Raw genomic sequence first — 24,784 nt, forward strand, 5'->3', positions numbered from 1 at the left:
CAATCACCCCCGATTACATACACGGCTCTCTTGGGATTGTCTTGGGAAGTCACGTTGTCAGTATAGATTCTTTGGTTGCTTTTTTACGAAGGCTTTTCCCCAAGGACAGTCGGATCTATCTTTCTTAATTGCTTCTAAAAAGGGAAATCTGCCTTTTCTTTCATTGGTTGAAGACAGGGGCCCGCAAGCGAGTGCTCAAGGGACTTCCAGCTCAGGCACTAGGAAACTGTGGGGCCCTGGGCACACGGGAGAGGGGTGGCAGCGGGGGCAACGGAGGAGGAGGCCACTCTGAGAGCTGCTTGGAGGGCAGGCCCCTCATGTGACGGGTTCTGTGTGGTGGCCGGAGAGCTGAGTGCCCGCCACCTCCGCGTGTCCTGGAGCTCTGAGGACAGCATGGGGCCCCAGACTTTTGCTCCAAATAGTGGTGCAATACCCTCCCTCCTGCCACCAGGTGAACAGGCCAGCACAACAGTAAGACAGTTCTCCTGCCAGCCTGCGGTGCTGCTCAGAACAGGCTGGCACTTCACCGACCAACTGCCAGGCAGGAAAGGCCCCAGCCCGGACTCAGTGCCTCTGCAGTGTTTCCACCACTAGCCCGTAATTAAAGGAACACAGAGATAATATGCCGTAAAAGGAAAGCTTGGTGTGGTTAAACACTTTACAACTTGAAAGGTCTTATAAAAAAATAGGTACTATAAATTGAGAAGGCAAGCCACAGCGGAAGATATTTGCAACTTATTTTCCTGACAAAGGATCAATACCTATTACCTATCATATGTAAGAATAAAGGGTTCTTTATCCTTACAAATCAATAAGAAAAGAAGACATCCCAGAAGAAGCCTGAATTGCCAAAAACAAAAAATGAAAGGAAATGAGGCTCAACCCCACTAACAATGCAGGGTCAGCAAACGGCATCCAGGAGGTAGAGGTGGTAGGAACGTGGGCTGGCTGAGCCCGGAAATAATAGTAATAGACCAAGCGGGAGAAGCACTCACACTGCCATGAATAACCTCAGGGAGTGGGGTTATAACCTCACACTGCTCCTCTCCAAACACCCCCTCCAGGGCCACAGAGAGAGTTTTTTCTCGAAAAACATCTGAAGCCAACATGGTAAATTACAATATCAGAGGAAGTTGTGTGGAGGGCACATGCATGATACTGTCTGAATTTTTCTGCATGATCATAAATGATGAAAAGGGATGGAGCTGTGACATTAAAAACAAGGATAGAGTCTGAAGAGGATACCAAGATGCAAAAGTAAATCCCTGGGGACACAGACCTGGAGGGCGACAGGGACAGGCTCCATTCCCCACTGCAGTGGCCTCCCAGCCTGCTTTGTAGCTGGATTACTCATGAGGGTGTGAGAAGCCCTTTCTCCTTCCCAGCCCGGGGCCAGTTCTGGGGCCCACCTCATGAGTAATGAGGCATGACAATTTCTTTCTAAAGCAATAATCAAGAGAACCCTTCATTGACTCATTATGCAAGCCCATAGTAAAAAGCAAAGGAAAAAATTAATATTTCCACTCATTTGAGTCAACTTCAAGTTCCATGTTCCCACTTTCCAACCACCACACTGACTCTGATAACAGGCCATGAAGACTGACATTTAAATTTTTGGTATTGAGAAACTGTGTAGCTTTCAAATTAGCCATGTCCTGATGTTAATAAGAATATTCATGACTTATTATAAATGTGGATACTGGGAAAGGGCATGACCTACATTCTTATCATGAATTACAGACCATCTTTTGATAACAGGACTTTCATTTAAATTTCCTAAGATTTGGATTTGTCTTTATTTCTAGTATTTTTTTTTAAATCTCCTGTGGAAAAAAATCAGTTCAGGTTAGGGTAAAGATAGTGATAGTACTTTCCAAAATGTCAAGGATTCATCCTTTTGTTTTCCGTGAGATATCTGATCACAGTAACTTGGGCTTCTTTGTGGTAGCAATTAAGTCCAAGTAGCAAGAACCTATCATTTTTCGGCTTGAAGTTGACTCAAATGGGTGAAAATATTTATTTTTTCCTTGGCTTTTTCTATGGGCTCACATAATGAATAAATGAAGGGTTCTCTTTCTTGATTATTGCTTTAGAAAGAAATTGTCATGCCTCATTACTCACCCTCAAAAAGAGATGATAGCACACTTTATTATAGGACTTCTATGTATTGCTAATGTCTAGGAAACTCAGCAGATTAATCTCTCTATACAAGGTGGAATTGATTGAGTGAATTGGATATCTATAAAAGCCCATCAATTGTGACCTGAAAACTTAATAGAAGAGGACACACAAGGACCCAACGGGAAAAACATAAATCTAACACCAGAGATAAAAAATTAGACCCAGAGGTTTATCTAAGATCGATTAAGAACCATTCAATAGGCAATTTTTTAATACTAAGTAGTATAAATTACCTATAGGAGGTAGAAGACATGTGAAAAAAAGCTAAAAATGTACTCTGACATGCATAAGAAATGTCCAAATTATAAAAGCTAAATTATTTATAGTCATTTAAAAGCCAGGCATATATAAAGTTTCAGGTGTAAGTTTGAAGAGTCTCTGATAAAATACGACATTAGTCGTCACAGGACAAGTCTCAATCTTAGGAAACTGTAGTAAAAGAACATCGGACTCAATGGCAAAAGATGTTGGTTCCAGTATCTCCTTAATGTGGAGAATAGAGATTCCCACAGTGGCTGTGTGCGCAGCCTGCTTCTCTGGTTCCTACTCCTTGAAAGGAGCCCGTTCTATGAGGATCAAGTGAGGCGAACCATCACTGACCTACATAAGATGCTGGGTATCTCATGTCTGGGCCTCCAGCCCAGTCTCCGTCCTTCCCCACCCAGCCCAGGGACCTGGGAGGCTGGCCTGTCTGGGCTGTGTTAACAGCTCCCTGGCACTCTGGCTTCCAGTTGGCTTAACCCCGGGGCAGTCACCAGGAGGAGAATAAAGGCAGGATGAAAGTGAGGTTGGGGAGTTAATTCCCCAGTTCCTTCCCCATGAGGTGTGCAGTCAAAGGCTCCCACCAGGAAGTGCTCCCAGGTTCCAGAGCCCATTTGGGCTTGGGGATGGTGGCAGCCACCTGGAGTATGGTATGATTCCTTGCTTGTTTCCCTAAATCCTCCCCTACACCCTTGCAAATAATCCATTTATTAAATTCTCAAATTGCTCATATTGAATGTGCCGTCCATTTCCAGGTGGGAAACTGGCTAATGTCCTTGATCCTCCACCTCCAGCTCCACCCATGGGCTGGGCCCTGGCAGTTCCAGACTGAGATAATCCAAACAGCTGGTGCTCCCAGGACAAAGAGAGCCTCTCCCTTGACGGCAGTAAGCAAGCAAGAGGGAGGTTTAGATCCGCATTGGGAAAGAAAACTCTGACAGAGAGTAAAAGATTAGGAAGGAAACAGAACTAGAGGCAGAGAAACTAATTGTTTTCATGGCTACTGTACACCAGGTCCTGAGAATGCAAACATGAACAGGAGCAGTGGAGTCTACAGTCTGGAGAATGCATTGAATTTTAAGTGTTATGGCCCCCCTTCAGCTGGACTGGACTTCATTTGACACATTAATATCACTTGCAAAGTCACCTCAGATTCAAATGTCCAATGCAGAAGTTTCTGGTTCATTTTCTCCAAGTCCTACAGAGAGACTAGAACAATCTGATTCTGGAGGTGCAGTCCATCTGGGTATGTCAGTCATTATAGGAATGGTGCATTGTCTAACTTAATCTTTGTGACAGTTGGAGAGGGAAGGGTCTGTTAGTATCCCAAATTCACAGAAGAGGAAGCCAAGGCTTAAGATCCCACAACGGAAAAGAAGTAGGACTGCATTCAAACCCAAGTAATTCGGACTCCAGTCCTCCATATCTTTACCATTATCCTATAATCTTTTTTGATGATTACCTAACCTAGGCAAATCTAATCTTTAAATCTAATCACTAAAAATCTGCAACAAAAAAATAACTGTACCAAGGAAAGGTTTGTAGGAAAATGGTAAACCCCTACAGCATTCATATCTCAGAAAACATCAAAATGAACATTCACACACATTTTCAACATTAACATACGATTAAACAAAGACATTATTCATACCATTCCAAGGATACTACCACATATAATATAATAACCCTCAACAAAGGCTTCTTAGTATGGAGTCCTATCACAGTCTGGGGAGAATCTAATCTCTTTTCGATTAGATCCAGAGCATCATGGAGACAGCTGGGGACTCTCCAGGTCAATTGTGTATTAGGACTTGGTGTTCAGCTGGCACTTCACTATCTTTAGTTATAACTGAGCTACAACACACTTTCTAATGAAGTGCATATCTCTCTATCATTTGCATTTACCATGGTATTGTAAAGCACAGCACACCCAGGTTTTAGTAAGATATGTGCATTTAGCTTAGATGAGAGCAGATTTTTCTGCACCTACAGAAGTCTCATCAGGCAGGATAGGGACTCACTGGCTTGTCTCCAGAAACTGAGGCATGATGTTTGCTTTGTTAAAACTCATACTTTGCTTGGGGAGTCTCACTTCGTTCAGATGTCCAGTGGTTAGGAGTTTAAGACATAAGTCCTGGAGATAAAGAAAAATCAAGGTCCAACTAGGAAGAAGAGAAGGATGTTTCAGATACTTGCCTTGAAAATAATGGAAGTACTTTGAAAGGACACTGTCACGGGACACCGCTCACCATTTCCATTATCACTGCTGGACTCTCAGGGTGCCTGGAAGGTACAAAAGCAGGGAACAAGGAAATATGAAAAAGTGGTTGCTTGAGCTAAATCTGTAGGTGAGTAAATAGACAGGTGATAAGTGATCTTGATGGGCACATGTGTGTACACACACACATACACACACACACACACACACACACACACACACACACACACACACACACACACACAATAATAAAAGATTCCTCTAAAGGAGTGAGAATCCAAGTGAACAAAATGAAGGTGGGTGCCTGCCCAGGGCGATGGATCTGAGATGGAAAAGGCACATGAGATCAGCGGGCATAGGAAGGATAGTTACTAGACCCCACAGGCCACAGAACCAAAACAAGATGTTCAGAGAACTAGTGTGAGCTGCTTGCACCAGGAGACCTGACTCTTTTAAGGGAGTCCACCCCGGTTCAAAAACTTCATATTTACCAGGACTTGGCGGATCTAGATCTGCAGGTAAATAAGCCTACTGGAGCGAGGGGTCTGGAAGACTTATAAGGTGGCCCTACACTGACCATCCTTTGCAGTTGCTGCCCCCTTCTTGATCCCAGGCACCTGCGAACTCAGCACCATATTTAATTGTTCACATTGGCTGTCTATAATGACCTAATTAACTGGATCAGTATTCAGTGCTTGCTTTCTCTACGTGCCAGGTGCACAAGGCCCACAACCAATTTTTATTGTGAAGTGAAAAACATTTTCATTATGATCCATCTGAAATGGCGAGCAAGCGCTCGCCAACCACCATGCAAAGGACATTCAACCCTGAACAGAAACTGACTGTGGATTATAAAAGAAAACTTCTTTTAAAGAGCAAATCAATGAAATCAAAACACTACTTAAGACCACCAAGAAGTTGAAATTTTATGTGTCAACTTGACTGGCCATGGGGTGTCCAGATGAAACATTATTTCTAGGTGGGTCTGTAAGGGTATTTTCAGATGAGATTAGCATTTGAATTCCTGGACTTAGTAAAGCAGATGGTCCTCCCCAGTGAGGGTGGGCTCCCAGGCTGCTGAGGCCTGAATAGAACAAAAGACAGAGGAAGGAGGAACTCAACCCCCCCCCTTTTTTTTCTGCCTTACTGTTGAGATGGGACATTTCTTATCCTTTTTTAAGATTTACACCATCAGCTCCCCTGGGCCTCCTGCTTGCAGATGGGCAGATCGTAGGTCTTCTCCGCCTCTATAATCTCATGAGCCCATTCCTCGTAATTTATATATATATCCTTTTGGGTCTGTTTTTCTGGAGAACCCTGAGTAATACAGAAGCCAAAATTTTGCCTTAGTCTTCACATTTTTCACTCAATTTATTGCCACAGCTATGTCTATATTATCATATTCAACGATTTTTATGGTAACATCTATATTTTTAAGAAAGATAAGCAATTGTAGTCACTAGAATATAAATGGGAATAAAAGTAAAACAGGAACTATTACAGTATCCAGAATTTTCTGCAAACCCACTCTGTGTGGCTGCCAAGTTCACAGTTCCTTACCAGCCCCAAATCAGACAACCTTCATGCCTGAAAGCCTTCAAGCAATATGCACAATATGGATTGTCAGCAACCATGCAAACTGAAGAAATGATGAAAATTACTGAGTTTATAGATGTAAATATTAGAAAACTTTCAAAAAATGGTATACCTAATGTGACAGGGAGAGAACATTTAACTAAACAATTGCATTTAGTGTTATTATAGAAAGTAGGGAAAATATGATCGGTGCATAGTGAAATTAATAGATAATCCCAATACACATTAAGTGCCCGATTGCATTGAGATTATTTTTCAAATAAGATTTCCACTGCTAGAGTACTTGCTGAGAGATGCATTAGGGGAATTTATTAAAAAAATACTATTCAGTTGCAAGATGACAATAATTCTCTGAGTTAATGTAAAATCACAGATGCAATTCCAAGCTTAAAACAGTAGTGAAATCTCAAACCAATGAGATAAAATGACTTCTCACTCCATACACTTTTACAGAATATGCTTGTCTTCAACCCCCTCTCAGCCCCAACATCTGAATCGTTGACCATCTCCCCCCAGCGTCTGTGATAATCACCAGCAAAACAGGACCAGAGCCAGCAAAACTCCGAACCATTGCTAATTCCCTAGTGCAGGAAGTCCTACCTGAAGAATGAAGTTTCCAAGGTCCTTCCTGGCAGTGGAAAAAATAAGGATGGAAACACTTCTTTCTAAAATTTAGCTCTGAGATCCAACACTGAAACTCACCCCAGGCTTAGTTCTAAACGTCTTTTCCTGTAACTATGAAAATTATACTATCTTCAGGCATCTCTGGGACCTGGAGACCTCATAAATGAGAGGTCTTTAGAGGTCAAGTGCAGCATAAATCTCCTTAAGCTTGTAGCACTCACGGAGAAATTTAAGTTATTACAAATAATCCGTGGAAGACCTGCCCTGTATAAAAGAATGACATTTGCTCAGGATTTGAATGTCTTTGCTATTGTAATTCAATGAGGTTCTCAATGTAGTCATACAAAATGTGCAAATCAAAAAAACAAGAAAATCAAGTCTGGTAGCTTCAGAAGGCAAAAGGGAAAAAACGGAGCCTGCCTTTAGAGGTTGGTCCACACGTTCCTCAGGAAATTTCAAGTCTGGTTAGAAAGAACCCCTCCAAATTCTGGATGAAGTCTTGCAGTAAGGAGCTTGGAGAGGGTTCCCAATGACTTGTTACACTTCAAGAGAACACTTCTGCCCTCTAAAGAAATGCAACTGCTGCTGTTCTAGAACACTTGGCTCATGGGAGCTTCTGAAAGCTCTCCTTTTCATACTGCAGCTTATGCTCAGATCACTGCTGTCCACACACCGTGTTCCATGTTTCTAAAAATACTCATTAACTGTCTAATGAGCAGATCCTATCGAGTTTGTTTCCTATGCCAAGAGTGCTATCATGTTTGGCTATTTAAGGCATGACAATGTTCTCTCAAATTTGATTGGAATAAATAATATATTTTTGACTGATGCAGCTCTGAGTTTCAGTCTGTCATTTGCCTGACAGTTTAATTGTCAGCTCTTCTTCCAAATGCAATCAATCAGAGCTTCTCCCTTTAGGGTTCTGTAATTGGTTGGGACATACCTCAGTAATTTTAAGCACCTGCCTTACCTCCTGGTGTAGAAAAACCCATAAACTGCTCAGGAGCTCTACACAGGCCTGCATTCACCGTGCCGCCCACTTCATTGAGAGGATAAACAGCATCTCTCCGCTCTGTTTAACTCAATTCAGTGACACAGCTCAGGATTTACCACCCCGGGACTCCTAGCTCCCACTTCAAGTGGGTAGCCTGCTTAATGGCAAGCTGAGCTCTCCATTTAAAGACGCTCAGTGACTTGTTTACCTTCCCTGTTTGGGGGAAATGATTCACTATTTTGCTGAGGAGCCAACTGCATCTCAAGAAACTGATTTTTTTCCTTTGAATGTGGAGTAAATGTTTCTTTTTGGTTCTGATTGAATTCAGACTCTTATCAGTGGGATGCCAACAAAGTTTAGGGCAGAATGTTTGAGAGATCTATGGAAAGCATCCAGAAAAAGTAACAAAAATACATAAAAGGATGACAAAGAAGACTGGCAAAAGGATAAGTGAAATGGATAAGGTGGCTAAGAAGGAATCTTACTGGGCAAAAATCTCACTGGGTAAAAATGTCAAGTGCATGAAAATGTTTGTTTACACAAGTCACTTATTGTCTATTTCCGGTCTTTCTGTCCCAGGTCCCTACCACATTGTCATCAATCTTAAATATGTTTTGCATTCCCCTGAGTCTATAGTAGAATACCAGTAGTGTTAGAGACTTTAGGGCAACATGAAAAAATTCAAAATTTAGGAATTATCTCAAAATATAACCAAGTAAAAATATGGTCTTAGTATCAAAACATAAATGGTGAACGAGGACCCCAAGGACAGCAAGGGGAAAAATGTCATTCTTCATGTTCCAAACTCAATCAGTAAAATATATACATTATCCAGTCATATGTGTGCCGAGTGTCAACTCTATATAGGGTACTATCGACAGTGGCCTTGAGTTATTATTTTCATTTGTAAAGATTGTCCAGACATTCCCCATCTTGATGCCGCCCTTTTGAATAGCAATAGCTACAGGGCCTGGCATATGGGTAATGCTCAACAAATATCTTGAATATTTAAGATGTGCATGAGTGACACACATCTTAATTGACTTTTTGAGCAAACTTAATGGGAAAAAGAGTCTTTCAACAAAAGGTACTAGAACAATTTGATATCTGTATAGAAAAAAAGGAAGCTTTATGCACACTTCATACCGTGCACAATGTTTTAATTCCAAATGGGTCACAGACCTGAAGGTAAAAGCTAAACCATAAAGCTTTTAGAAGAAAACATAGGAGAAAATCTTCACAATCTTGGCATACCCAGTCAATTCTTAGAACACAAAAAGCATTAGCTATAAAGGAAAAAAATGGTAAACTGAACTCCATCAAAATTAAAGCATATGTTCTCAGAAAGTACTGTTAAGAAAATGAAAAAAGCAAGCCACACCAGGAGAAAAACGCTGCAAAAATGACACCATATCATCCTTTAATTCTAAAATGCAACTATAATGGACAATATATTTTATATAATTCATAATAATTACATAATATAGATATGTATGCTGTTATTTTATATTTCACTTATCATGTTAATCTTATTTTGTATTATTTATAATCATGAAAATAAAATATACTTATAAAATATATCATATTTTCATCTATTATTATTCTTGTAAACCACAAAATTATTGTATTTTGTCCAAGTCTATGTTTCAAATTACTGAGTCCAAAAATCAAGATAAATATATGTGAAAATGCAGATGAATGTGCCCATATGCATAAATACAAGCATCTAAAAATGCACAATTGTTTTACATTGCATTAGGTGTTGGTGTGTTGCTTTGTCAGTGATGAACACTGTTGCAGAATTTAAATTCTTAGCATCAGTAAAAGTATGCTCAAATGATTATTCACATTTAGTTCATGATTTGGAAACAGCGCTATGGTAAAAGAGGGCTGTTGTGTAAAAACCACGCACAAAACACAACTACTGAAAAGAACATCACTCTTAAATAACATCACTTTAAGTGCTGGGCCTCAGCTCAACAGAGCAAACTGTGTTTTAACAATAATATAATAAAGCTTGCCATCCTAGAAGTGACCCACATTTATGACTTTGAATGCATTTTAACATTTCAACTAACAATCATTATCCTCATATTCCACATGTTAACTTTCATTCCATGGTAAGTGCTTAAAATGCATACTTTTTTCTTCTAACTGCTGCACTTCTCCTTGGCAACATCAAGTCCAGAGGCCAAGAAAAGTATGTTTGGGGGCCTCTACCAGACATGAGGAATAGAAAAGGAGGCTATAAATACATATTTGCTTCCTCCACTAAAATACTACTTTTCTTAACTCAAGAATTTTGTTTTTTAAGGGCTTAGCAAGGTCTGCTATTAGCACCACTAAATGCCTGCAGCTCCACTACTGGGCAGAACCGTACCCCCAGGCACTGAGATAGATACGCAGAGAGACCCAGGGAAAAAGCAGCAGGACGCCATAGAAAGACCAAGGACTTGGGAACATGCGCCCGAGTTTCTAAGTGATTAGACAAACTCCTTACCTCCCTGAGGCTCCCTCTCTCCTACTCTGCTCTGAAGACAATTGTGGGTAAAATTGCAGTATTTCCAGAATCTCTCGCCTGGCCTTAGTGTATCTCCAGATCAATAGGTGTTTCCAAGCAATGGAGAAAAGTAGCCATCTCCATATCAAAAGGTAGTTACAGGGGCGAACTAGGGCTTGTATGGACCGGAGAGGTTGGGTGGGGTCTCTTCTTCTGCAGCCAGGTCGCAGGAGACCCGGGAGAGCAGAAGTGGATGACTGCTTGTGAGAAATACACGGGATTCTTCCACTTTATTTATCCCTTTGACTGATTTTGGTTTCAAGAGTATTTTGCTTCGGGATTTTTTCCCCAGAGTTACAACAATGTCTGTTTGCAGGATTATGTCAGGAATAGGTTGAGCCAGGATCACACGCCTGGAAAATAGCAGCCCCCACTAAATGTTAGTTTCCGTCCTCCAGTTCCCTGTCTGCAAAGGTCTTACAACCTGGGGGAAAGGAGAGATTATTATGATAACTGGTAAATCACTTGGGAGAAAAAAAATTGAAGATAAATCCCTACATTTCATGAAAATACATTCAGGTGGATTAATGACATACAGATTTGAAATCAAACTATTAAAAGGAACTAGAAAAAAATCAAGGTTGCATATTTGTCATTCTCGAATGAGAAAGCCCCTTCTCAAGCTGAACAGGAAGGTAAAACTGAAAAATATTGATACAACTGACCCTGTAAAAAAATTTTCATATGCAGGAATTAAAATTCTCAAGGTTAAAACATAAAAAGAAAACTGGGGAAAATATTTGTACTCTTTGACAAAGAGTTGACATCTTCTAAATAAAAAAAGCTCTCCAAAAGCAGCAATAAGAAGACAAGCACCTAGGGTGTGGGACAGTGGGTGGTGAGGGAGGGAGAAGGGAACTGAGGGGTATTATGTTTAGTGCACATGGTGTGGGGGATCATGGGAAGAACAGCATATCACAGAGAAGGGATATGGTGGATCTCTGGCAACTTGCTGCACTGATGGACAGTGACTGCATTGGGGTATGGCTAGGGACTTGATAATATGGGTAAATGTAGTGACCGCATTGTTTTTTCATGTGAAACCTTCATAAGAGTGTATATCAATCATACCTTAATAAAAATTTTTAAAAAAAAGATGAGCATCTAATGAACAAGTGGGGCTACATCAAACTAAAAAGCTTCTGTACAGCAAAGGACACCATCAGTAGAACAAAAAGGCACCCTACAGTATGGGAGAATATATTTGTAAACAACACATCCAATAATAACATGACTCATCACCCAAAAAGCAAATAACCCCATTAAAAAATGGGCAGAGAATTCCAAAGAAGAAATTCAAATGGCCAACAGACACATGAAAAGATGCTCCACATCACTCATCATCAGGAAATGCGAATTAAAACCACAATGAGACATCACCTCACACCAGTTAGGATGGCCAGCATCGAAAAGGTAAGCAACAACAAATGCTGGCGAGGATGCAGAGAAACAGGAACCCTCCTCCACTGCTGGTGGGAATGTAAATTAGTTCAACCATTGTGGAAAGCAATATGGAGGTTCCTCATAAAACTAAAAATAGAAATACCATTTAACCCAGGAATTCCACTGCTAGGAATTTACCCAAAGAAAACAAGATCCCAGATTCAAAAAGACATATGCACCCCTATGTTTATCGCAGCACTATTTACAATAGCCAAGACATGGAAGCAACGTAAGTGCCCATCAGTAGATGAATGGATCGAGAAGAGGTGGTACATATACACAATGGAATATTATTCAGCCATAAGAAAGAAACATCCTACCATTTGCAGCAACATGGATGGAGCTGCTCAGTGAAATAAGCCAGGTGGAAAAAGACAAGTACCAAATGATTTCCCTCATTTGTGGAGTATAACAAAAAGCAAAACTGAAGGAACAAAACAGCAGCAGACTGACAGACTCCAAGAACGAACAAGCAGTTACCAAAGGGAGGGATGGGGAGGGAGGGAGAAGGGGTATTATGATTAGCACACATAATGTAGGGGGTTCACAGGGAAGGCAGCATAGCACAGAGAAGACAAGTAGTGACTCTATAGCATCTTACTACGCTGATGAACAATGACTGCAGTGGGGTGTGGGGGAGACTTAATAATAGGGGTGAATGTAGTAACCACAATGTTGCTCATGTGAAACTTTCATAAGATTGTATATCAATGATACCTTAATAAAAAAAAAAGACAAGCACTTTTATGGGGAAGAAAATGAGCAAAAGACAGGAGAGGTAATTCATTGAATATTCAACAAGTATTTGGGCTGCTTCTCCGTGTCAAGCACTCTTCTAGGAACAGGAAATAGAAAATAAAACCAATGAAAATCTCAACCTACATGAGGTGATCTTCTGGTAAATAAAGAACGAACACAAGTTCAGCAGGGAAAACAAAACAAAAAACCTTAACAATTGAGGGCATGCAAATTAAAACAGCAATGAGTTCCCACTTTCCTTGGCAATGATTTTAAAGATTGTGTAGAGGGCAAGAGAGGGGTATATTCTAGATGCTTGACAGACCACATACTTATTTCACAGAAAGTCCTCCTAAGAATTTGTCCTAAGGATGTTTGTAAGGATGAAGGTACAAGGATATGCATTGCAGCCTTCTTTTTAACAACAAAAAAACTGAAAATAACCCAAACATCCACCAAGATAATGATTCAATAAATTATAGAACATCTATACAATGAAATATAACACAGGCATTAAAAGATCGTAACATCGACCAAGTTTGTTCACAACACATTGAAATAGAGATTTCAAAAGTACATATATTGCATGGTACCATGTTTTTATTTAAATATATATGTGTACAGATTTAGGTATCTTTAAGCATAAAAAGAATCCTGGATGACAATACATCAAAATATCATATAAACAACAGATATCTTTGTATAGAGAGAGAGTCTATAGCTGTTTCTTTAAATATACATTCCTATAAGTTCTAAAATGTTGGCAATAAACATTATTATTTTTCTAACAGAAAAATGCTAAAACTATCTGCAGTAGGATTTTTTAAGAAGCTTGCCAAAACAGCATGAACAATGGCCAATAACATTCCTGGAAGAATTATGCTCAGAGCAGAAAGTAAATAATCCCGCTACTGTATTTAATTCGAAGCAACAGTACTACTCAGAAGTGCCACATCTCTCTCCTCTTTTCAAGCAGGCAAGAGATGTCTTTGCCTTAACTAAGTCATAGGACATGCCAGCCTCAGTGACCAAGAATATCAGACGTTGGGAACAACGGAAGAATCTGTGCTCGAAACAAGATTTTCAACTGGAAGAAAAAGGTACCCAAGGGGGCCAGCCAGGCAAGTTAAATGGATATATAGGACCTGTGAAAATCAACACTCTATTCCCAGCCATTAAATATTCACCACATGGACCATAAAGGCCCACATAATTGAACTTAGAACTGCTCTTTATTCCTGGCACTCAAGTTTTGATATATAAAATCCAGTTCTAAATCCCATTTATGGAAATCTATTACAAATAAATTACAAATCTCACAGTGGTCCATGGAGCTTCTATGCCTTTAGTCTCTTTAATCAGGAAGCAATGAAATTAATTATTTTTATTTCAAACTCATTTAACTTCCTGTCCCTGGAAGTAACATTTATACCATATCAGGAGTCTTGAAATATGTCAGTGTTTCTTCCTTGTCTGTTCCTGTTTCAATTTTTCATCAAAATAAAGCCCTTTTATCTCTAAAAATATGCATGCCGTATTCATAACTAATGCCTTCTTAAAAATAGCTCTGCTGACTCACCTCATTAACAGTGTAAAAATTCATTTATCAAATACATATCATTAGCCAGTGAACTACTATTCTTTTTGAAAAGCATATATATTCAAAGGTCTTCAGACAAAGGTAGTATTTTATTTTCCCCAAAGGTGCTGCTTTGCCTGGTAACATGCCTGATAGGTTGCTAGAAAAGAGAATTATTAGACAGCAACAACATAAATTTTAGAAGGTGGGAGGATTCCAACAGGTTCAGTTTCAAACCCATTTCCATCCACTTTATGCTAGGTGGACTTACACAGCGTCCTACAGAGGGCTCGGTTCCTGAGAGATGTCGTCCCACCTGAGCCTGACTCTGCCCTGCAGGTGGAGCGGGCAGTGCCCCTTCTTCCCGTGTACAGCCTGGAGCACAGACTCTTGTCAGGAGGACCAGGGTGAACTGAGCAGACACCTGAACGGGCCCAGTGTCCGTGCAGCTCTCACTCGAGCTTCCTTTACTCTGGAACACAAGGGCAGGCAGACTGGAGCTGGAAGGCACAACACCTGAGCCAACCTCTAACATGTGCCCAGGGATGTCATTTTGTCCTTTGGACCTCAGTTTCCCCATCTATAAAATGAGGGGATTGGATCCAGATGCACGCTGGGATTTTTCTACTTGCAAATCATAGGAAGTTCAAAGCTATGCCTAAAAATAAAACTTCTGCAGGTTTCCAGAGCAGTGAGAATTTGCGGGTGACGTTCTTTGGGTCACCTCTGGTTTGGAGCTTCTGTATCAGATCAATGCAGATGAAGATTTCAAAAAGCAGCCCATTGGGCCAAGATTCAGAACTACAGAGTGAAAGAACCACTGTGGCCCCTCCCACCCCTGGCAGCATGAGCTTGACTTACTCTTGATTTATTGTAATTACTGCCCAAAATGACCTGGACAAAAAAATTGTCACCAGGCCCCAGATTAAAGACAATCCTCTTGAGAGAAGATGAGAGAATGTTCCAGCCAGCATCAAATGCAGAAACAAAGTTGACCCACATGTACATAGCAGAGACTTTTAAAATTGTTCTTCCCAAATGGTCTGCAGACCATCACAGAGAAAATAACCCTGTGAATGCCGTGGCGCTGCATGACCAGCTCCTAGTTCAGACCACCCCAGTCTGGGGCTTCTTCCCAGAGAGGGGCTCCAGTTTGCAAGCAGTGACTAGGTGGGAATTCTCCCAGGCTTGGCTCCTCGCCAGTGCCATGCCCATGGTCCACACCAATGCTAAAGCCCTGAAAAAACACCCTGGTATTTAGCTTGTCACAGGTCTGGAAAGAGGAACAGCACACGGGAATATGAATTCATTTGAAGATACCATCTTCGTCTGTCCTTCTTTAGGAAAACTCAGCAGTCTTGGAAGGAAACTGGGCCCAATATCAGCCCACAGGGAAAACATCACACAAGGATATAGCACTCTCAGAATAGGGTAATTTGAGACGGGTTTATTTACAAAGGTATTATTTAGAAAGGTGCAACTAAGGGCAGCAAAAGGGACACTGTAACATATCTGAGCTGTTACAATCCAAACTTAAACACAAAGGAGAGGAAACTGTAACTGGAATATATATTTTTTATATATTCTAATATATTCTTATATATATGGTACATTATTATATATTTTATTATATGATTATGTATAATTATATCATAACATTATACAATGTTATACCTTTATCATATTATAAATTATAATAATACAGCATTATACATAATATATATTCCTACACATTCCGATTATAACATAGATATAGGAATGGGGATACATATATATCGGTGTAGATGTGCTGTTGCTCAGAACACAGTCCCCTATTGAGTGGTAGCATTGAAATCACGGTGCTGCCTGGTATTACCGACCCCATCACCGCACCGGAGGCAATAGGTATCATAGTTTAGTCATTTCCGGTTCAGTAGGGTGTAGATCAATCCCACCCAGAGATTCAAACCTCAAAATATAAATGTTGTGGACATAAGAACCAGGAGCACACATTCTGTATTCATCTTCACTGACTGATCAGTTTACTGGCTGCCTGTTCATTACTTAAATAATCAATATAAGATAGTACAAATACATACAGATTTACTTGAAAACTGTGCATGACATGATTTATCAATATTCATATCTTCGATCAACATCAGTCAAGAGCACCTTGATACAACCTCAGCAGTAAAGCAACAGTAACTACCAGCCCATATATTGTTAGAGTACAAGGGAGAGCTTGCCCAGATTAGCTGCATATAAAGCCACCATCTGTGAAAGCCCCTTACTGAAAAATGCTAAAAATCCTATCTCTACACCTAACCCTCTCCTGACCATCAGATCCAAATATTTAACTGTCTGCTAGAACTTTCCTCTGACCATCCCTCAGCTATGTCCAACTGGCAACAGCCAAAACCGAATTCCCCAGCTCCATTCCTGTCCCTCCTGCTTACTCCCAACCTGCTCGTTTGGTCCCTTGTCTCAGAAAGACAGTATCAGCTTGGCCACCAAACTACACCCTCACCCACACAAAAAGTAGCTAAATCACTTGATTCTACAAATACAGCATTTCTCAAATCTTGCCCTCCTCTCTTCTTCCACAAACTCACTGGGAAATTTTCCATAACAATAACCATAGCCATCATTCTATTAAGCCCTTCATAAATGTTTCACCTGTTCTCTCTTGTTTAATGCTTACAACAGTTTCGTGAGGAAAATATATTATTATCCCCAGTTCACAGATGAGAAAACTGAGGCAAAGGGCAGCCAAGGTCCCACAGCTGGTAACTGGCAGAGGCAAAATTTGAACTCATTTCACAGTGGCTCTTAGCCGCACATCAGCTTCTTTTCTGCATGAGTCCCAAAGCCCCATTGGAAACTGTCATCAGCAGAAAGGTTCTTGTTAGAAATTCCTGCAAAGACCCAGGCTGAGTTTTTGCTTCTCTCACCATACGTGTTTCATCGTCTACCTGGTCTCTCTCGGTGGCTGGTGGGCATCAAGGTTAAACTGGAGCAGATGTCTCGTGAGCCCTTTCCTCCAGCACCCATGGGTGTGACATTATAGGTCACAGGCAGGGCCAGGGCTTCCTTGATACACGTGCACACAGGGAGTGATGGCAGGTGGCTGGACTTCACAGCACCTCATACCATTCCAACCTCTGAAACTCCTCAAGAATTTTTTCACATTGATCCAGTCATAAACATTTATGACGTCATTACCAGGACACTGACGTGATTACTTTATTTACTCAGATCCAACCTCATTTCCAAAGGATTTGAAACAGGCTTACAATATAATACCAAATACGATATATGGTAAGAGAAAAATGTACAGTGAAAAAAGAAAAAACAGAATCAGAGAAAATATAAATGAGAATAGAAGATGCAGACCAGAACAGGTAATCAAAACACAGGTATGCTGCACCCAGTAAGCCCTGCAGGAAACCTGACTCAAGAGGCAGATTTGGCTGTGAGCGCTAGCAAAGAAAGCCATGCTCATCGGCACCCTGCAAACGTACCCTGCCTAGGATAGCTGGTTAGTACACCCACAACCTATGTCTACTTGCATATGTGTATATACATACATATACAGAGCCTGTCCAGATTTAAAAACACAATTTCATCACAAAAATAGAAGTGGACTCTCCTGCAAAGATCCCCTTCCTTCAGGACAATGACTCTCAACCCTTATTATGCATCAGACTCCCTGGAAGCTGGAACAAATGGCAGGGCCCAGGCTTCACCCCCCAAGGATTGATTCAGCTGGGCTGGCATGGTGCCCACCTGGGTTATTTTTAAAAGCATCTCGTGAGATTCTAAAATGTAACCCATATTGAGAACCACTGATTCAGGATGATCCCTAAAGAATCCTAAATTAAAATTTCTAAAGAAACTTAAGAGACATTTTAGGCAGATTCTACCACCCTCACTAGTTTCCAAAAACCAAATGAGTTCTGTAGCTTGAAACCTCTAAAATAATATAGAAGCATCAGCTGTTCACTTGATTGGTTGGCACAGCTTCCTCACTGCACACCTTGCCCCCTACCCCTTCCACTACCTAACTCTGGTTATGCCTACAGCTCTCTGCCAACTCCACACCTCTAGTGCATAGCCTTTCCTTAACCTCTGGGCTTGGTTGGAGGTCCATGCTCTGTTCTCCCGCACCCCAAACCCCTTCCCCTCCCATTTTCCTTTTCACTCCAGGCTGCAATCCGTTCATTATGTCTGTCCCACATGACTACATTTCCCATGAGCACAAGGACCTCCCTTACTCACCATCATCACCCCAGTATCCTCCTCGGTGCAGCACACATAGCAGAATTTATTAAATACCTGGTGGGTTAATTTTGGATCCTAAAGTCTTCTTCTCCATAGGAGAAACTGCTCACAATATTGTGTAAGAAATGCAACACAAGCGGCCTACTAGAAATTTCAAAGCAGGCACAGCTCTGCCAAGGAGAGTGTAGAGAAAAAGAATGTTAGAGTCGGTGCTTTCTTGAAAACAATTACTAGATATTTCACCCAGACAGAGAAACCTAAGTATCTTTAAAGAGTGGAACTACTAGGAGAATGAAAAGACAAACAACAGACTGGGAGAAAATATTTGCAAAACACATATTTGATAAAGGATTGGTATTCAAAATAGACAAAGAAAAACTCTCAAAACTCAACAGTAAGAAAACAAAGATAAACAATTCAAAGATGGGCAAAAGATCCAGAGACCTCACCAAAAAAAATTTATACAGATGGCAAATAAGCATATAAAAAGATGCATCTAAGTTGCAAATTAAAGGGAAAATTGCAAGGAATTGCAAATTAAAACAACAATAAAATACAGCAACACCACTTAGAATGACCACAATACAACACACCGACCACACAAAATGCTGACGAAGATGTGGAGCTACAGGAACTCTCACTCACTGCTGGTGGGAACGCAAAATGATACAAACAGTTAGACAGTTTCTTACAAAGTAAAACACTCTTCCCATACAATCCAGCAAACCTGCTCCTTGGTATTTACCCAAATCAATTGAAAACTGATGTCCACACAAAAACCTGCACTCAAATGTTTGTAGCAGCCTAATTCATAATTGTCAGTAATTGGAAGCAACAAAGATATCTTTTGTAGGTGAATGAATAAACAAAATGTAATACATCCATGCAATGGAATATTATTCAGTCATAAAGAGAAATGAGCTGTCAAGCCTCAGAAAGACATGGAGGAATCTTAAAATGTATATTGCTAAGTCAAAGAAGCCAGTCTGAAAAGGCTATACTCCAGCTATATGACATTCTGGAAAAGACAAAACGACAAGAGAAAATCGATCAGTGGTTGCCAGGGGTTCAGGATGAGAAAGGAGGGGTGAATGGGTAGACTACAGGGGATTTTTAAGGCAGTGAAACTGCTCTGTATGCTACTATAATGGTCAATATGTGTCACTTTGCATTTGTCAAACCCATAGAACTACAAAACAAAGCGTAAGCCCAAATGTAAACTATGGACTCTAGTTAATAATATATCAATATTGAATCACCAATTGCCACAAATATACCACACTAACACAAGATGTTAACACTTGGGGAAACTGAGGCAGAGTGTGGAGAGGTAATATAGAAACTCTATACTTTCAGCTCAGTTTTTCTGTAAATCTAAAATTTCTTTAAATGATAATGTCTAAAAGAAAAGGGACCAAACAGTTCTGTTTTCAAAGGCCTGACCCATGAGCTAGACACCTCCCCATGCACCACATATACACCACATACTTAGCAGATCATGGTACTGGAGAGCAGCATTAGGCCAGGGAAAAGGAGCTTAGATTAGAGGGTCCTTCTCTTACTTCAGTAACTGAGCTCTCCTGGGAGGGGTCTCCCTGGAGCCAGGTGGGCTGCATCCCACGGGTTAGTGGGATGGAGCATGCTATGGTTACTGAAGTTGGTGCTAGCGGCACCGGGGAGATCAAGGTAGGATGCTTGGAAGCCCTGTAGTCACATCTGCAACAAATTCAAGCCCTTTATTCCCCAACATTTTTTAAAATGTTTCTAATCCACATAAGCCTTCCTTTCATTACTTACAAAATGACTATTCCTTTTCCTGTTACCCTGAGAAAAAATGTTCTGGACACCCTCCCCTGACCAAGTAGCAGTATATAGGTTAGGAACATGGGTCCTGGAGACAAAGAAACTTGAGTCCAGCAACTCTGGCATTTCCTAGCTATGCGACCATGTAGAGTTTACTTAACTACCTCGTCTATAAGACGGAATAATCATGGCACCTCCATCAGAGAGTGATAATGAGATAATGCATATCAAGAATTGAGCACAGCAATAGCTTAGAAGCAATAGCATAATAAGTAGTAGCTATTATATTTATTATTCCAAATCCTATACTTATTCCACAATGCCATGAGGCCTCCTTGCAGCTGACAGATGGTAATGATCAATTCTGGAAAACAAAGATATTATGCTCTCTCATGTTGTCACTTCTATCTGATAACAAATGCGCCCCAAACTATGTTAGCCCTTCAGCCATCACTCCTAAGGTACCCCACACTATACTTCTCAAATCCTATACTTTCAAACCTTCACCTGGCATAGCTACATCAAATTTTTCTTTCCATTTGTACCTTTTATACAGCAGCCAACTCAATCCACTTGAATAAAATCAGTGAATTTGTATAATGTAGGAAGTGCATCAATAAAAGACATTATAATAACCTCATTAAATGTTATGAGAATAATTTACTCTGGGAAAAATTACAAAGCAGGTGAATTTGTCTCCAATTTTTCCCCTTTTTCAGGGGCCACCCTCAACCCCCAACAGAGCCCTGTCTAAGCTAGATGCCCTGGTGAGGTGAGAGTTGATAAATATTTAAAATGTTAGGCTTCCTGGGGATATCTGTACATTAATAGGGCATTCTTAAGAAGTAAAAGAGCCCTGGATTTGAAAGACTGAATCTAGACTCTCTAGCTATTGCTTGGGAGAAATCTGAGACAGGAAAGCCTTTATGTACCCTTTACATCCTACCAGTATGATTGTCTAAGGTGAATCAGTAAAATGTCCCCAAAGTGCCTTACAATCCAGGCCAATATGGCTACATTCACAGAAATTTCACTCCAGAATCATAACATTGAAAATCTTCCCAAGATGTCCTCTTACTAGCTGTCAGCTTTTGATCAAGATTTCTCCAAAGCTCTCTGGCTACATGGTGGTGAGCTGATTCCAGAAGCTCTGTGGGTAGTTGATTGAGACTACAGGTGTTTCAGATATATCCGGGAGCCACAAAAGCCATTGGAATAGCAGGGGAAATGTGCTTAACTTCATTATTGCTGGTGCTCACCCAGTAAGAGACTCACCATACAGAATATTAATGAAAAGTAGATCCAGACTGGGAAAATGCAAATAATGTTTCAGTGGTTGATTTTTTGTGAACAATCCCAGCAAAGCTGAGTGAAATAACAAATCCTTCTCTGCCTTCAAAGTAGCTCAATTGCCAGGTCAGCCAGTTGGAACTTAGAGCCATGTTTTATTGTCCCCTGCCTTACCCATTAATAACAGTAGGAAGACAATGATTCAAAATAATTACAGAAGTGAAAGGTAGTAATTAGCAGAGCAAATTAGCTATTAAATGATTCAGAAATTTCAAAGTGAGAAGATGACCTTTTCACTTGTTATCTGGCAGTGACAAATTGGGTTCTGATTTGAGGGAAAAAAAATAAAACACTCTAACACATTATGGATTTTCTTCACCTTCCAATGGGTACTGGGCCAAGTTAGTTAAAACTATGGTAGAAAATGTGAATTTCAGGATGTTCTTTGGTGGCTTTCTCACCTGCCTACCTGAAGGGTCGCCTGCCTCTCCAACCATCTTTGGCACCTTCTCTTACAGTTGTGTGAAGGAAAAATGGGAATTCCTACAGCATAATATTTTATTTAAATAACCGATGGTCTCATAAACCTGTGTTTTGACAACATGTCTAACTCTAGTGAAAAATTATTGGCTGAATATCCACAAGCTGGGTTTTCAATAATTCCTCTAACAAATCATTGCACTTCACAATGAACACAGCATTCTGGTTTCCTCTTGGATATCTTCCCTCTGAAAACATTGCCAGATTGTTCTGACCATTTCACCTTCACCTGCTGAGCAAAATCACATAGATTCCACAATTCTGAATGAAGACTGACCATACCACTCACCTCGATTGAGGGGAAACCATGTCCTGAAACCATGCTAGAAACACCCCCAATTACTGCTCCTCTCGGAAAGGCAAACTCAGCTCTACAATTACATATTTTTTCTATATGATAAAGTCTGATTTGTCACCCTGCTCTTGACAGAATTGCAATCTGGGATATTTCTTTACAAGTCAAGGTATGGAAAGATTTTTCTGCAGTTTATTTTGATGTGAGAAAGATTTTGACATGAGAAAATAGTGCCATGGGGTTGGCATGGAAAGAAAAGCAATTATCTCTTTAACACAAAGCACCAGTGAAAAAAGGATTCATGTTGCGGCCATTTGGCTTCTACTTGAGCACGGAACTCAGAATCACCAAACTTAAGAGGCAAAAAGGATCTTTGACATAACTTAAGTCAAGTTGCTTATTATAACTGGGGAGACAAAAGCTCATAACAGATGTGCGTTTTGCCCATTATCCCACAGCTAACTAGGGACACAGCCAGTCTGATTCCTAGGTCATCACCTGGATCTGGGTCCAGTGCTCTTTGTGCCCACCTGCTGCTCTTTTAAAGGCCTCCCCACCTCCCGAGCTGGAGATAGAATGTAACATTCAGTATTTGCAGAGTCCATATTTGCAAATTCACCTACTTGCTGGCATGTATTTGTAACCCCAAAATCAAAACTTACAGTGCTTTCATGATCATTCTGGACATGCACAGAGAGGCCAAAAATTTGAGTCACCTGATAGGCACATTCACAGCCCAGGTTGAACAAGGTTACCCTCTGCCTTCTCGTTGCAGATCTCATACTGTAAACAAAGCTCCTTCCTGTAGCCTATTGAACACCACTTTTTACATTTGTGTATTTCTTTTGGTGACTGCACTGTTTAAAGCAGCATAGTGTTGAAGCCCTATCTAGCATTCCTAAGGGCAAGAAGGTTGTGATGCGACTTACAGAGAAAATGCATGCATTAGATAGCAACTTACAGAGAAAATGCATGCATTAGACAAGCTTCCTTCAGGCATGAATTACAGTACCATTCGCTGTGAGTTCAATGTTACTTGATCAATAGTATATATTAAATAAGGTGTCTTTAAACAGAAACACACATCAAATGAGCTTATGTATTAACTGGATGACAAGATTCTCATGACCAGAGGATCACAGGAACCTAACCACATATTTCCTCTAGGAGTAATGGCTCATTATTTGCTAATTCAATACTCATGGCAACTTTATAGACTCTAACTACTGTAAACAGTAAAAATCACCTGAATATCTAACTAGGCCATCAACACAGCCAGACAGACCACCGAACAAAATTATTAAAGCAATACAGAAAAGGTAGGAAGATCACTTTCAGGTCATGAGCAGATGCATCTGACAGATGACACAAGTCTCTGTGAGGACCCACCCTTGTCAGCAGGTCTTAGTTTATTAGTGCTTATGGGGCAGAACCAGTTCCTCAAGAAGGCATTGGGTAAGTGCATCACATGCCTGTTACTGAGCACCGGACAGGCCAGCATCAGAAAATGTATCATCAAATCAATGATGGTTTGTGGAAGCAAAGTAGCTAGCCTAGAAATTCCAAAAGAGCAGAATGGCAGCTGATGAATGCATTAGTCTCTCTACCTCATCTCCTCTGTCCCACAAATGCTGCCGTGTCTGGATTCACTCAGGGCTCCCTTTGGCTGAGTCTCCTGTGACCCTGGTAGCGGCAGTCATCTTTGATTCTTGCAAGAAAACCAGACTGAGAAGCCCTCTCGCTGGGAAGTCACAGAAAAAAGTAGTTGTTAAAAACTGCACAGATGCTCAACATTTAAATGCATATTTACGAAAAATGTTGTACATCAAAACCAATGTAATATTGTATATCAACTATATTCATTCAAACAAATAAACATACCTCCATTTTCTGGGCTCAGACAGACACACTCAGTACAGACCAACCTGCAGTTCTTGTTTTCTATTTAGCAAATACCTGATCCCCGTGACCTACCTGAAAAATATCATTAAAACTTGAAAATAACATCTGTACCACATTAATAGTCTCTGAGCTTGATGATTTTTGTTCCTGCTTGACAATGTTCCCCTGCTGGACTTCATAAAAACTGAGTTCAAATAGGTAATCAAGTCCAAACAACTCACATAGTTATCTGTGAACTCAATTGATATAAATAATTGTCCTGACAAGTGTGTTCAATGGGGTGTCCCACCTCTAGTGGGCCCTGTGGATCCACCCAGAAACTTCACCATCTATACCCAAGGGACCACAGCCCCTGATCGTGGTTACTTCTGCTCCCGAAGTGACTGCCTCAATGGGAAATCCTACATTCGGAGGTTTACCACGTTCCTCAGCCAAAGAACGGGACTGACTTCTCCAGCCTGCGCTGTAAGACCAGCACTCCTGGCTTTGCTAAACACTGG

General features: G+C 40.6%; 1 long non-coding RNA gene across 1 annotated transcript in view; it reads right to left on the bottom strand.

Annotated features, from left to right (window-relative positions):
- Nucleotides 1-4,069: 4,069 nt before the first annotated feature.
- The window catches only part of LOC140850547 (uncharacterized), a 37,875-nt gene continuing 17,160 nt past the window's right edge, over nt 4,070-24,784 (bottom strand). The window contains exons 2-3 of the long non-coding RNA XR_012133480.1: nt 5,808-5,977; nt 4,070-4,725 (exon numbers count right to left, since the gene is read on the bottom strand). This is a non-coding gene — a long non-coding RNA (uncharacterized lncRNA). The remainder of the gene's footprint in view (nt 4,726-5,807; nt 5,978-24,784) is intronic.

The sequence above is a fragment of the Manis javanica genome, chromosome 7, assembly GCF_040802235.1.
Source record: "Manis javanica isolate MJ-LG chromosome 7, MJ_LKY, whole genome shotgun sequence".
In the NCBI taxonomy this organism is placed as follows: Eukaryota; Metazoa; Chordata; class Mammalia; order Pholidota; family Manidae; genus Manis; species Manis javanica.